Source organism: Geotrypetes seraphini, chromosome 2 (genome assembly GCF_902459505.1).
Source record: "Geotrypetes seraphini chromosome 2, aGeoSer1.1, whole genome shotgun sequence".
Lineage (NCBI taxonomy): Eukaryota > Metazoa > Chordata > Amphibia > Gymnophiona > Dermophiidae > Geotrypetes > Geotrypetes seraphini.
Window position 1 is genome coordinate 90,222,193 of NC_047085.1, and position 14,651 is coordinate 90,236,843.

Genomic DNA, 14,651 nt, shown 5'->3' on the forward strand with positions numbered 1-14,651 from the left:
GTTTCTGACTGAATTCGTGTAGCCAATCAAAAAATGTTAAGCAGTTTAGTTCTTTTCAGCATTAGCTGTCATAGATACTGTCGCTGCTCATTCTTAACGTTAAACCAAATTGCACAGTCTTTTTAAATGGGTCTGTCTATCTGTTTATTTAATCTAGTGCAATGTGTCTAACTAGTCCTGAACAGTAGGGTTTTTTCTCTGAACTTGCAAGTTGCTGCAGAAGGATATAGCACATCTTTCGACTCTGCCTCCTTCCCAGAGGTCTGTGCCATGCTCCCTTAGTTTCCCTTCTTTAAGCAAGTTGAGAATAAGTCTTTCTGCTCTGCTATGTGGTTCTTTGTTATTTTGGGGTTTTTGCATTCAAAGTTAAAGGCCCATAGTTTCCCACTTGGTAGGATCTCTGCCTGAGACAAGACGCAGACTTGCGCAGCGATAGTCTACTGCTAGCAGTATCAACCTTTGAAGATACCTGTCTAGCCAGCCTGCTTTAATATTTTTGGAGATTGGGATCCATTCCCCAGTAATTGATTGCATCTCTGATTTATCAGGAACTTAAGCGAAGGCTGTTTAGCCCTGTGTGCAGCTGTTTGGTCTTTATCTGAGCTGACTGCGTTTCCCTCCCCCCATCGTGAAGCAAGGAGTTCAGAGAGTTAAGTCTCAGTCCGATTGGCAGCCAGAAGACCACACTTTGTGTGCAGAATTTGAGGCACAGTCTTCTCCAGCTTCCCAGCTGCAGGCTCTGAGCTGACAGAGACAGGCTCCACAAGGCACTATAAGTAAGGTTATTGTAGCCTATAGGAAAAATCAGGGGTTTAAAATTTTTAGAAGTTTCTGGGGCCAGGGATAAAGTCCCCCATCTTGAGAAACACATGTTTACAATTTTAGTTTTTCTTCTCCAGGCTGTTTTTGACACCAAGATCGCTGCTGTGGTGGCCATCTTGAATTTACCTTTTTTTTTTTTTTTTAAAAAAAAAAAAGCCTCAAACCCCCTTGATTTTGCTTAAAATCGATAGGGTTAGACTCCTCAGACCTTTCTGCCAGGTTTGTGCTGAATGGTCAGCCAAAGAGCATCTGTGTACTGTGTGTCATAGAGCAGTGGTCCCTAACCTTTTTGACACCAAGGACTGCTTTTATAGGAGTAGGGTTAAGGATTGAAAGCTATATCAAAAAGGTGGGTTTTCAGTCTGCTTTTAAACAAGGGAAGGGGTTTGACGGACAAACTCGGGTAATTTATTCTAGGCATAGGGGGCAGCTAGATGAAAGGAATGAAGTCTGGAGTTGGCAGTGGAGGAGAAGGGCAACACTAAGAGTGACTTATCTGAGGAATGGAATTCTCTGGGAGGTATATAATTTAAAACTGCAAATGCAAAACAAAAGGAATCTCTGTGAACCTGCCGAATGGACTGTCCTTCAATTCCTCAGGTCTCTCTCTAAAAGTGAGATGGTAGGAGTTGGTCTTTTCTGCTTGTGTTTATTTTTCAATTATTTATATATATATTTTGTTTTCTTATTGACCATTTGTGAGGCTTTTTGGTGCTGCAGAAGATCCCACTCTTGGGACAGCTCTGGTTTGGAAGAGCGCAGACTCTAAAGTCGAGGGTCTGCTTCCAAGGGGCAGATTGCTTTGCATTGCGCCCACTTGAACAGCTTGCACTACCAGTGTCCCCTTACCCTTCCCTCTTCTGTTTTCTCTCCAGGGCTGACCCTGCTTTGGTACGAACTGAGGAATTGCAGGACCCCCTAGAAAGATGGGAGGTGAAGCAAAAGAATGCTAATGAGTTCCTACAAGAATTCTCATGAGAAGGGATTAACTAACCACACCTTCAGGAATGGAGTGTCTGTCTATTAGAAAGAAGATTATCAAGGTAAGAACCTAATCTTTCCATACAACCTCCTAGGGATATTTTCCCATACTTTACTAGTATACGTATTCTCTCCAAACTCACCAAACCTAGTCATTGAAGTGATGGTCCTTGGCCCTGGGACCATGTACCAGGACTCCTTCCCATACCTTGTAATACTTGGCTTTAAGCTAATTACTAGATTCTGTAATTGTGCATTACTTGGACTCCCCTTTCCAGTGACTATCATCACAGAGTTCCTAGGCTTAGCCTTTGCCAGCCTTTGCAAATCACCCGTCCTGAGAATCAAACCTAGGAGTTTGTTATTAATTATTTCAACCAATAGAACTTTTGTACAGCCCAATTGTTTATATCTGTGAATGCAGTTAACTTGTTTGATACTGGACATTTATTAGTCACTGATACTAACTATTGTACTGGAATTACATGAAATTACATAAGTGCTCATTTACTTCAGACCTGTTAAAATAATTGTGATATCCAGATTCTGTGAATGAAGTAATTTATGACGTCTTCCAATATGGCTATTTCTAGGAGATCTTGGTGACTGAGGAGAGTTTCTAAGCATTTCAAAACATTTCTCCCCCCCAAAGGAGGAAAAAATGGTTGACTCAAATATAAGTCGGAGGCTTAATATTCAAGTGCCATACCCTGCCAGGATCTGCACCTAGTGTCCCCTCCGTCACACTCTCCCCTGCAAGGATCTGCACTCAGCTCCCTTCCCTCCCTGCACTCAGTCCCATTCCCTACCAGGCTGTGAACCAAGCCCCCTTCCCTGCCAGGCTCTGAATACTGTTCCCCCTCCCTGCCAGGCTCTGAACACTGTCCCACCTTCCTTCCCTGTACCCTCTTCCCCCTAAAAAGAGCCAACCTCATCAGTGATGTCACAATGGCTTAATTGTCCCGTACTCCCCTCTGCCCTCTAACCCAGCCAGCAGATTACCGGTAACCATTCCCCTTAACTTAAACCACCTAGTGGTAGGCCGGGGCAGGAGGGATCCCTCCCGTCTCCTGCCCCGGCCGACACTAACAATTACCACCTTCCCTCCCTTGCATATCTTTTGTTCCCTGGTGGTCTAGCGTGTATCCCGTCCTGAAATCCTCCAGAAGATTCTAAAGGTAAGTAGCCAGCGGCGCACCCAGGCCGGCACGCAGCAGCGAGCTTTTCGTGCTGCCGGCCAGCCCTGCACCGCTCCTTGATAGGCTGCCGCAAGTCCTCACGGGATTTGCGGTTCTCACGGTAGCCTATCAAGGAGCGGTGCAGGGCCGGCTGGCAGCACGAAAAACTCGCTGCTGCGTGCCGGCCTGGGTGCGCCGCTGGCTACTTACCTTTACAGTCTTCTGGAGGATTTCAGCGGGGGATACACGCTGGACCACCAGGGAACAAACAGGTACGCGAGAGAGGGTGGTAATTGTTTGTTTGGGGCAGGAGATAAGAGGGATCCCTCCTAAGGCAAGCCTGCAGGAAGTTCGGGAGGGTTTCGGGTGGTCACAGGGGGATGACCCAAATATAAACCGGGACCCCCATTTTTGGGCCAATTTTTTGGCCCAAAAATCCCGGTTTATATTAGATTATATACGGTAGTACAGAAAAGACATGAAATTATTTAACCTGATTTCATCCTTGCATATTGTCTTGTTAATATTAATGACCTAGAGCTGAGAAACTTCATCATTCACAGCTGCCATCTGATGTCTGTTTTTTTAATCTCTTCAATTTCTATCCCTGACCTTCAAGTGGTAAACTCCTGATGGAAGAGACCTCGAAAGAGCTCTATAGAATGGAGTGCAGGAGCCAGTGAGGCTGTGTAGCAGCAGTAACCAGACTTGTTTTTCTTGAGGTCTGTGATTGCTCTGTTTCCTAAGGCACATTATGGATAGATTTCTGTGGCAAGGGCTAGCAAAACCTGCAGGAGACTTTTCAAGATCATTTTGCAAATTTGCATGCTTTTTGCACAAAGTTTTACATTTCTATATACATAAATGAAAGCTACTCTTGTTGAAAATCTTTCATATTGTGCTTAAACAATATTTAAATTACAGTATAAAAAATAAAATACTTCTTATCCCAGGACAAGCAGGCAGCATATTCTTAACGTATGGGTGACGTCACCGACGGAGCCCCGGTACGGACCTTTTTAACTAGAAAGTTCTAGTTGGCCGCACCGCGCATGCGCGAGTGCCTTCCCGCCCGACGGAGGAGTGCGTGGTCTCCAGTTTCTTCGTTTCCGCGGAGCGAAGAAGACGCATGTGGTATTCAACGGCTGTTGAACACTCCTTTTTTGCCTTCCCGCTCGCGTTATTTTGATTTTTTCTGCTTTTTTCCTTCGGGTTTTTCCTTTCTGTCTAATTTACAAAAAAAAAAAAAAAAAAACAACTTTATTTTTTCCTTTATTTTTCAACAGGCCCCGGCGGGGCCTGTTGCCATCATACAAGCCTCCGACTTTGATTTCGCTGAGGCCGTATTCCCCTTCATGCCCCCTCAGCCGGGTTTTAAGAAGTGCCAGCGGTGTGCACGCCCGATTTCCCTTTCGGACCCACACAACTGGTGCCTACAGTGCTTGGGTCCGGAACATCGGGCTGACACCTGCACCCGCTGCGCGACTCTTCAAAAACGCACACTTAAAAATAGACAAATTCAGCAGAATCTCCTCTTCGGCACCGGTTCTGCTATGGATCCGACCCCGACGTCGACGGCACCGCCGAAATCGGCACCGTCAACATCGACACCACCTGATCCTTCTGCGGGGTCGATGGCGCCAGGTAAGCCAGCTAAGAAGCCTTCCACTTCCCTTGAGCGCCCTCCAGCCACGGCGGTGACACCGGTCCTTCCGACGTCCCGCAAGTCCCGTAAGCGCTCCGCTCCGATAACGGTGAGTGCCTCTTCATCGGCCTCCTCATCACCGGAGCGTAGAGCGGCACCTATGGTACCGAAGAAAAGTAAAACGGTACCGGTGCCCCCATTGGAGGACCGTATCTCGGCCATCCTCCAAACTAAATTACAGGAGCAACTCGAGCACCAGCTTCAGGAACTGCTCCCAACCCTGCTGGCACCGCTCCTTCCGGTACCGGTCCGGCCCGAGCCTCGCACCACTACGCCAGTGGCCACCCCCTCGGTACCGATGAATACTTCGATGCCGGTCTTATCGGCACAGCCTACATTACAGACCTGCACGGCGGAGGACCCATCCCGAACCCAAGATCGACATCGATCGTCTCGGGACCGGGATCGACACCACTCCTCCCGGGACAGAGATCGGCACCGGTCTTCATCCCCCGGCACCGTATCCATGAGATCTGGCAAGTCCCTTTCTAAAACCCGCCATGCTGAGCCGGCCATCAGGGACCCTGACTTATGGGAGCAATCCCCCCTCGGTACCGAGGAGGATGCCTCTTCCACTGATGAGGAACCCTCCATGGCTGAATCCACCTCCAAGCCCGAGCAGTCCTCATTTACAAAATTCCTTCGGGAGATGTCTGGGGCTCTTTCCATCCCACTCGAGTCCGACTCTAAGAAGTCCCAGGCCTTTTTAGAAGCCTTGGACTTCGACCAACCTCCCAAGGAATTTCTCAAACTCCCCGTCCATGATATTCTGCGGGAGACGTTTTATAAAAACTTGGAGAACCCCCTTACTGTTCCAGGTGCCCCTAAGAAACTGGACAGTTTATACAGGGTCATCCCTATCCCGGGATTTGATAAACCCCAGTTGCCACATGAGAGCCTCCTAGTAGAATCCACTCTCAAGAAATCTCATGGTTCCAGTGTCTATGCCTCCACCCCTCCTGGCAGAGAGGGTAAAACAATGGATAAATTTGGAAAGCGCCTATACCAGAATGCCATGCTGGCTAGCAGAGCCAACAATTATTCATTTCATTTTTCTTTTTATATGAAATATCTGGTACAACAACTTTCTGCTCTGCAAAAGTACATCCCTGAACGCAAGGTCCCTTTGTTTCAACAACAAATTTCCACCCTCCTTCAGCTCAGGAAGTTCATGGTACGCTCAATCTATGACTCCTTCGAGCTCTCCTCCCGTGCCTCTGCTCTGGCAATTGCTATGCGACGCCTTGCCTGGCTGAGAGTATCTGACCTGGATGTCAACCACCAAGACCGCCTTGCCAACGCGCCCTGTCTTGGTGATGAACTTTTTGGGGAGTCTCTAGATACCACCACACAAAAACTTTCGGCTCACGAGACCAGATGGGACACCCTCATTAAGCCTAAAAAGAAGACTCCGCCGACACGACCATACAGACCTCAGTCTTCTTACCAACGTCGCTTTTCTGCTAGGCCGCTGAATCCTCCTCAACAGCAATCTCGTCGGCCTCGCCAACAACAGCAACAACACTCTCAGGCTCGCTCGCAATCTCACCAGACAGCTAAGCCTCTCCCTCAAACTAAGCCTCCTCAGCCCTTTTGACTCTTTTCTCCAGGGCATAGCCAGTCTCCAACCCTCGCTGCCTCTGCCTCAACCTATCGGGGGCCGCCTCACCATCTTTCTACGACGCTGGGAGGCCATCACATCAGACCTGTGGGTTCTAAACATCATCCGTCACGGATACTCACTAAGATTTCAGACTCTTCCTCCAGACCACCCTCCCGTAGAGTCTGCTTCTCACTCCTCCCAAACTCCTCTCCTCCTCAGGGAGGTCCAATCCCTCCTCCTTCTCAATGCCATCGAAGAAGTTCCACCAGACCAAAGAGGTCAGGGATTTTACTCCCGCTACTTCTTGGTACCCAAGAAAACAGGAGATCTTCGTCCTATCCTCGACCTCAGGAACCTCAACAAGTGTTTGGTCAAGGAAAAGTTCAGAATGCTCTCACTTGCCACACTTTATCCTCTTCTGTCTCAACACGACTGGCTATGTTCCCTGGACCTCAAGGAGGCCTACACTCACATCCCAATCCATCAGGCTTCACGTCGCTACCTCCGATTCCAGATACTCAATCACCACTATCAGTACAAGGTGCTTCCCTTTGGTCTCGCATCTTCGCCCAGGGTGTTCACCAAGTGCCTGATTGTGGTAGCGGCCTGTCTCAGGTCCCACAACCTTCAAGTGTTCCCCTACTTGGACGATTGGTTGGTGAAAGCAACGACCGCTCCACTTGTGCTGCAATCCACTCACCACACCATCTCTTTCCTCCATCTCTTGGGGTTCGAGATCAATTATCCCAAGTCGCATCTGCTTCCCACGCAGCGCCTTCAGTTCATCGGAGCACTTCTCGATACCAACTCCATGAGAGCGTTCCTTCCTGCCGACCGGCACCGGACACTGCTTCACCTCTGTCGACAGGTGCTCATCCAACCATCCATCCCTGCTCGCCAAATGATGATTCTTCTGGGTCACATGGCCTCGACAGTCCATGTGGTTCCTCTGGCGCGACTCCATTTGAGGATACCGCAATGGACCCTCGCCAACCAATGGTCGCAGACCAGAGATCCTCTTTCTCATCCCATCTCTGTGACATCATCTCTTCAGCACTCTCTTCAATGGTGGTTGAACTCCTCAAATCTTTCCAGGGGCCTCCTTCTTCATCCGCCCCCTCATTCCATGATCATCACCACAGATGCCTCCCCCTATGCATGGGGAGCTCACATAGGGGATCTACGCACCCAGGGACTCTGGACCCCTCAGGAGCGTCAATATCACATCAATTTCCTGGAACTCAGAGCCATGTTTTATGCTCTCAAGGCCTTCCAGCACCTTCTCTATCCTCAGGTTCTTCTCCTGTGCACGGACAACCAAGTCGCCATGTACTACATCAACAAGCAAGGCGGCACCGGATCTCGTCTCCTTTGTCAGGAGGCCCTCCGAATTTGGACCTGGGCCACAGCCCACAATCTTTTTCTCAAAGCAGTCTATATCCAGGGCGAACAGAACTCCCTGGCCGACCAGCTCAGCCGCATCCTTCAACCTCACGAGTGGACCCTGGATCCTCCCACTCTCCACTCCATCTTTGCTCGATGGGGCACTCCACAGGTGGACCTCTTTGCAGCTCCTCACAACCATCAGCTGCCCCAGTTCTGCTCCAGACTCTACTCTCCTCATTGTCTGGCACCGGATGCATTCCTACTCGACTGGACGGATCGGTTCCTCTATGCCTTCCCTCCACTTCCTCTGATGTTGCGGACCCTGTTCAAGCTCCGCAAGGACAGGGCCACCATGATTCTCATCGCCCCTCGGTGGCCCAGACAACATTGGTTCTCCCTCCTGCTTCAGCTCAGTTCCAGGGATCCCATTCCTCTACCTGTGTTTCCTACTCTTCTTACACAGCAACATCAGTCTCTACTACATCCCAATCTGTCTTCGCTCCACCTGACAGCTTGGTTTCTCTCGGGCTGACCTCTCCAGAAAACCTGTCTCAGCCAGTCCGTCGCATTTTGGATGCCTCCAGGAAACCCTCCACACTCCAATGTTACCATCAGAAGTGGACCCGGTTCTCCGCTTGGTGTCTTCTTCATCATCACAATCCCACCTCTCTGGCGGTGGAAACTGTACTGGACTATTTGCTCTCTCTCTCCGACGCTGGCCTCAAGTCGACCTCAATCAGAGTCCACCTCAGTGCCATCACTGCGTTTCATGAGCCTATCCTTGGAAAACCCCTCACGGCTCATCCTCTGGTTTCCCGGTTCATGAGAGGCCTCTTCAATATCAAACCACCTCTTCAGCCTCCCCCAGTCGTCTGGGACCTCAATGTGGTTTTGTCAGCCCTCATGAAACCTCCTTTTGAGCCTCTGGCTACTACCTCGCTCAAACTTCTCACATGGAAGGTGCTTTTCCTCATTGCCATCACCTCTGCCAGGAGGGTTAGTGAGCTACATGCACTGGTCGCCGATCCACCGTTCACTGTTTTTCACCATGACAAGGTGGTTCTGCGTACCCATCCTAAATTCCTTCCTAAGGTGGTTTCAGCCTTTCACCTCAACCAGTCCATCGTGCTGCCTGTTTTCTTCCCTAAACCCCATTCTCATCCTGGGGAACAGGCTCTTCACACGCTGGATTGTAAGCGTGCCCTGGCGTACTACCTTGACCGTACCAGGGCTCACCGCTCCTCTCCTCAACTTTTTCTGACCTTCGATCCTAATCGTCTGGGTCACCCTGTATCTAAACGAACGCTGTCCAATTGGCTTGCTGCCTGTATTACGTTCTGTTATGCTCGGGCCGGCCTGTCACTGGAAGGACCTGTCACGGCCCACAGGGTCAGAGCTATGGCTGCTTCTGTGGCTTTCCTCCGTTCCACTCCTATCGAGGAAATCTGCAAGGCGGCCACTTGGTCTTCAGTTCACACATTCACTACTCACTACTGTCTGGATGCCTTCTCCAGACGGGATGGACACTTTGGTCAATCTGTGTTACAAAATTTATTTTCCTAATGGCCAACCATCCCTCCTCCCTCTCTGTTAGCTTAGAGGTCACCCATACGTTAAGAATATGCTGCCTGCTTGTCCTGGGATAAAGCACAGTTACTTACCGTAACAGGTGTTATCCAGGGACAGCAGGCAGATATTCTTACGACCCACCCACCTCCCCGGGTTGGCTTCTTAGCTGGCTTATCCTAACTGGAGACCACGCACTCCTCCGTCGGGCGGGAAGGCACTCGCGCATGCGCGGTGCGGCCAACTAGAACTTTCTAGTTAAAAAGGTCCGTACCGGGGCTCCGTCGGTGACGTCACCCATACGTTAAGAATATCTGCCTGCTGTCCCTGGATAACACCTGTTACGGTAAGTAACTGTGCTTTATGTAACATAAGACTTGCTACCGATTTTAGCGTGTGCTAAACGCTAACGCGCCCATTATATTCTATGGATGCGTTAGTGTTTAGCGCATGTTAAATCTGCTAGCGTGCCTTAGTAAAAGGACCCCATAGTGTTTTTTTTGTGTTTAAATATATTTATTGATTTTTAAATCATATAATCAAGAATACCTTGTACAGAAAGCAAATTAGCAATTCCACATAAAGCAAGAAACATTCCAATAACATTTAAATCATGTATAAACTAAAATGCTCAAGTCCTCAAATTTGGATCCAAGATTTCTTATCAAAAACAAAGATAGAAGAATTGAACAAATGTACACTCTTTCATAAAGTTAGCTGGAGGGCTGATTGCTGGGATTAATCAATAATCTTAGAGCTTATGATTTTTCTACCTCCAATCGGGAGAGCGCTAAAAAGGAAGTCAACTGATTAGGCTCAAAGAAAACATATTTAACTGATCGGTGATGCACTATACATTTACAAGGGTGTCGCAAATAAAAAGTAGCACCCAAAGATATAACACCTGGCTTCAACATAAGAAATTCACGACGACACTTTTGAGTCTCTCGTGATAAATCAGGAAATACCTGCACTTTACAACCCATAAATTCTTTCTGTCTATTCTTAAAGAATAGTTTTAACAACCATACTTTATCAATAGAGAGAGCTACTGTTATAATCAAAGTACTCGGTTCTACAGCCTCTTTATCAGATTTTTCCAATAACTCCGATACATCCAATAGTTCTTGTTCCGATGACTTTTTTGGTAATTTAATCTTATTAGGTAAGTAATAGACTCGTGATAAAGGAGGTAATGAATCTTCTGAGGTCCCCAAAACTTCAAGAAAATATCTTTTAAACATTTCTCTAGGTGATGTCAATGGAAGCCTAGGAAAATTAATTAATCTTAAGTTATTGTATCTGGAGTTGTTTTCTAAGTTCTCCATCTTTCTTCTAAGATTAATATTGTCTTTCATTAAAGTTTCCTGTAATTGTTTGGATGATTTAATTTCCTGTTCAAGCTTTTGAACAGAGGAATTAGAGGCAGTCATATCATTTTTCAATTCTTTAAGTTCAGTTGAATGTTGAGATAATTTCCCCTCAATTGACTGAAGTTTGGGACTTATGGTCTTCACTAGTCCGGCCATAAGATCCCATAGTGAGTCCAGAGTTACTTCTGAGGGTTTTTCCAAAGAAATTAAAGGTAAAGAAATGTCATAGTGCTCACCGTCCAGTTGATTAACTTGTCGCTGTCCCTGAAGGTTAACTCGCCTCTCCTCAGATGATTTCCCCTCAGCTTCTTCAAAGGAGCTCATATCCATAGGAGCTCCTGTCAGCAGGCTCTGTGATGGACTACTTGCCTAAGGGGAAGGCAAGACCCCGACCTCCGGGGTTTTCTTACCCCTTGGAGAGCTGCTTAGCTGAGGTTGCGGGGGCGGCGCCCTAACGTCGGGGCTCAAGGATGTCTCCAATCCCGGAGGAATCACCACGGCCTCACTGACGCCGCTACTCCTCTGCGGGCCTCCCTCCGATGCCGAAAATACTCCCTGCATCCGTCTGATGAGTTCCCCGATGTCACCAGCCACGGGGGTGGCCGTGGGCCGCGAGGCACCAGCGGCGCTACGGCCCCTCCGTTTAGGCATCGGGTAAGTGGTTAACCGCTAAGAAATTATTAGAAGAAAAATCCTCAGAGCGGCTCCTCAGCGCGTCCAGCCTGACGCCATCTTGGATCCTGGCTTATTTCCTTCCCCATAGTGTTTTAACAAGTGAAGACCTGCAGTACACTGCAGTCTTGTGAATTACCGTATATTTTGCTTTATAAGACATACTTTTTTATTCCCAAACCAACCCCCCCCCCATTACCTTAGTTAGATCCGGGTTTCTCACCCACCGCCGCTGCTGCTGCTACTCGTCACCCGCTGCTGCTAGTAGAGGAAGGGAAAGGCCAAGCGGATGTAGCGATTGCACGCTGCCGGCCCAGAAGCCTTACCCCCGACGTGAATTCTGACGTCGGAGAGAAGGTCCGGGCCAGCCATTGACGTCGTGGGTAAGGTTTCTGGGCTGTCAGCATGCAATTGCTGCACCTGCTTGGCCCTTCCCAGCAATTTGTTCTGTGCTGGATCCCCGCTCATCCATCACTCTTGGGCCGCAGCAAAGCCATGGTTTTCGGTGCCGCGCTGACGAGTTTGACCTTCTGCTGAGCCAGGCGTGTTCCCCCCCTGCTGCTGCTGCGTCCGGCCTGGAGCACACGCCCTTCGGTGACGTGTCTTCATGGCGGCAGCAGCGGGAGGTAATTAAAACGAGCATACGGGCAAGCTTGGGGGGAGAGGGATTTAGACAAAGGCTGGAAGGCAGTGAGGGGAACGTAGGAGGGATGAAGTGAAGGAGGGGGAAGGGACATTTGTTGGGCCTGAGGAAGGAAAGAAAGAAAAAGAAATCACCAGACAACAGGGGGAGGACACCGGAAGAGGACAAAGGCTGGAAGGTATTGAGGAAGGAAGGGACAATTGTTAGGCCTAAAGAAAGAAAGAAATCACCACACAACAAAGGTAGGAAAAATGATTTTATTTTCAATTTAGTGATCAAACTGTGTCAGTTTTGAGAATTTATATCTGCTGTCTATATTTTGCACTATATTTATCGCTTTTCTATAGTTTTTACTGAGGTGACATTGCATATTTTAAAAAGTCATATGCCCTGTTCCTGCGTGCCCTGTCCTGGCCTACCACTAGACTACCAGATGGGAGACAGAGTACAGAGTCTGGCAGGGAGGGGGGACAGGGTGCAGAGCCTGGTAGGGAGAATTTGGTTCAGCGAAAAATGCAGTACATAATATGGTTGTCACATTAGTATACTTGTCCATGGATATGACAAACTGAACACCGTTATCCATGGCTAAACAAAATAGCCTAAATATTTCATTGTTTTTTTAAAATGGTCCAAAGAAAAATATAAACCATTCTTAAGTTGGTACATTTTATCTCACTGAAGTTTCACTTAACGTTTATCAGTGAGACATTTGGGACTGATACACAGCAGACAAATTGGGGTTGAACAGTAGACAAATTCATGCTAAACTGTCTGCTGCAAGAAACTTTTACCCATTCTGGAATCTAAACAGAGCAGAGCTCGGATGTTTCCCTATGTATCTTGAATGATTAATAACCAAACCACTATGTAACGATGAAGATGAAACTGGAAATACTTTTTTATTGTCAGGGTTACAAGCCTCAGAATTTTGCAGTTATTTTTACCCTATTAGAGTTATTCAGTGGAAACTGCCCACTTGCTCCTGCTCATGTCACTGGCTGTAACCTGTGCTAAACTACTGCTAGTGGCAGCTGTGTGCTGAAGTTAAAAGCAACAGTGAGCTGCTACTAGCAGTGACAGGAGAGGTATTGCTGGACAGGGAAGGGAGAAGGAGTATTGCTGAACATGGGGAGCAGGGAAGGGGGAAGTAGTACTGTTGAACATGGGGAGCAGGGAAGGGAGAAGGGGTACTGCTGGACATGGGGGGAGGAGGGAAGGGAGAAGGGGTACTGCTGGACATGGGGAGCAGGGAAGGAAGAAGGGATATTGCTGCACATGGGGAGCAGGGAAGGAAAAAGGGATATTGCTGCACATGGGGAGCAGGGAAGGGAGCAGGGTTACTGCTGGACAGGGGGAAGGTAAAAGGAAACGGAGAAGAGGTGCTGCTGGATCTGGCAGAAAGGGAGAGAAAGGAAAGGTGCTACACACTGGAGGGGAGGGTGAGATGGTGCATGTGGAGAGTGCATGTTGGGTTGGGGGGTGGGAAGGAGGGATGGCACTCGAAAGAGGCAAGGGCAGAGAGAGACAGCGTGCAGGAGGGAGAAAGTGTTGGACTCATGGAGAGGGCGAGATGGATGGGGAGGATAGAAAGGTGAGAAGGAGAAATGTTATACTCTGGGGAAGGGGGAGAGGGCAGAGAGTGAAAAGTTGGACTCATGGAGAGAGAGAGAGAGAGAGATGTTGGTTGGGGGAATGAAGGAGGACCAGAGAAGAAGCATGCAGGAGGAAGAGAGAAAAAAACGTTGTCTGGTGGAAAGGAGGGAGAAATATTGGACTTGGAGGGGGCCCAGAAATGAGGAAGGGCAGGGAGATGGACTGCAGAGATCAAAAAGGAAGAAGGGAAAGGGAAATGTTATGTTACACTGGAGGGGGGGAGGAGAGATGTCTAAAGGAAGGGAGAGATATCAGATTAGGGAAGGAGGGGAGCCTGGTAGCGCTATAGAAATAATAATAGTACTGTAGTAAAGAGAAATGCTAGATTATGTGGAGAGGAGAGATATGCCAGACTGGGAAGGGGGGAAAGGAAGGAGAGAGATGTCTTCAGACCACTGAGGGGGGAAATGGAGAAAGATGTCTTCAGACCACGGGGGGGGGGGGGGGGGAGGAAGGAGAGAGATGTCAGACCATGGAAATAAGGAGGGAAAGAGAGAGAGAGAGTAGATTTTGAGAAGAAAGCAGAAAAATGGAAATATTGAATGTTAAGTTAATGCCAAAGATGGATGCAAGGAAGAAAGTGAAGATGGAGAGGAAAGCAGTCAATGAATAAGAAGGCTCTGTAAACATAGTTAAAAGCACAGAAAAATAGTCACCAGACAACAAAGGTAGGGAAAATGATTTTATATATAGTGATTGAAATGAGTCCGTTTTGAGAATTTATATCTGCTGTTTATATGAAAAATGAATGGAAAAAAATTACATTGCAATTAGTAAAGGGGGTGAGATCTGGGGAAGAGCTTAGGTGGGTTTAAGGTGGAGCTTGGGAGGTCTTTGATTGGGGGTACTCAGTTGATATTTGTTAGACTTTCTGGCACGCCCTACTGGCATTTCAGGGCCTGTCTGGAGGGCCTCTGCGCATGCATGGATTTCACCATGATGATGTCATCACGGCAACATCCGCGCACTTCTGGGTGCCTCGAGCTGTGGCTACCATCTTTAGTGTGCCCCGGCTTGAAAAAGTTTTAGAGACACTGATCTACGGTATGCAATTCTCAAATTAGCA

At 48.1% G+C, this 14,651-nt stretch overlaps 1 protein-coding gene across 3 annotated transcripts in view; it reads left to right on the forward strand.

Annotated features, from left to right (window-relative positions):
* Positions 1–14,651, forward strand: part of MRPS28 (mitochondrial ribosomal protein S28) — a 282,541-nt gene that overhangs the window by 57,212 nt on the left and 210,678 nt on the right. The gene's annotated exons all lie outside the window — the stretch shown is intronic.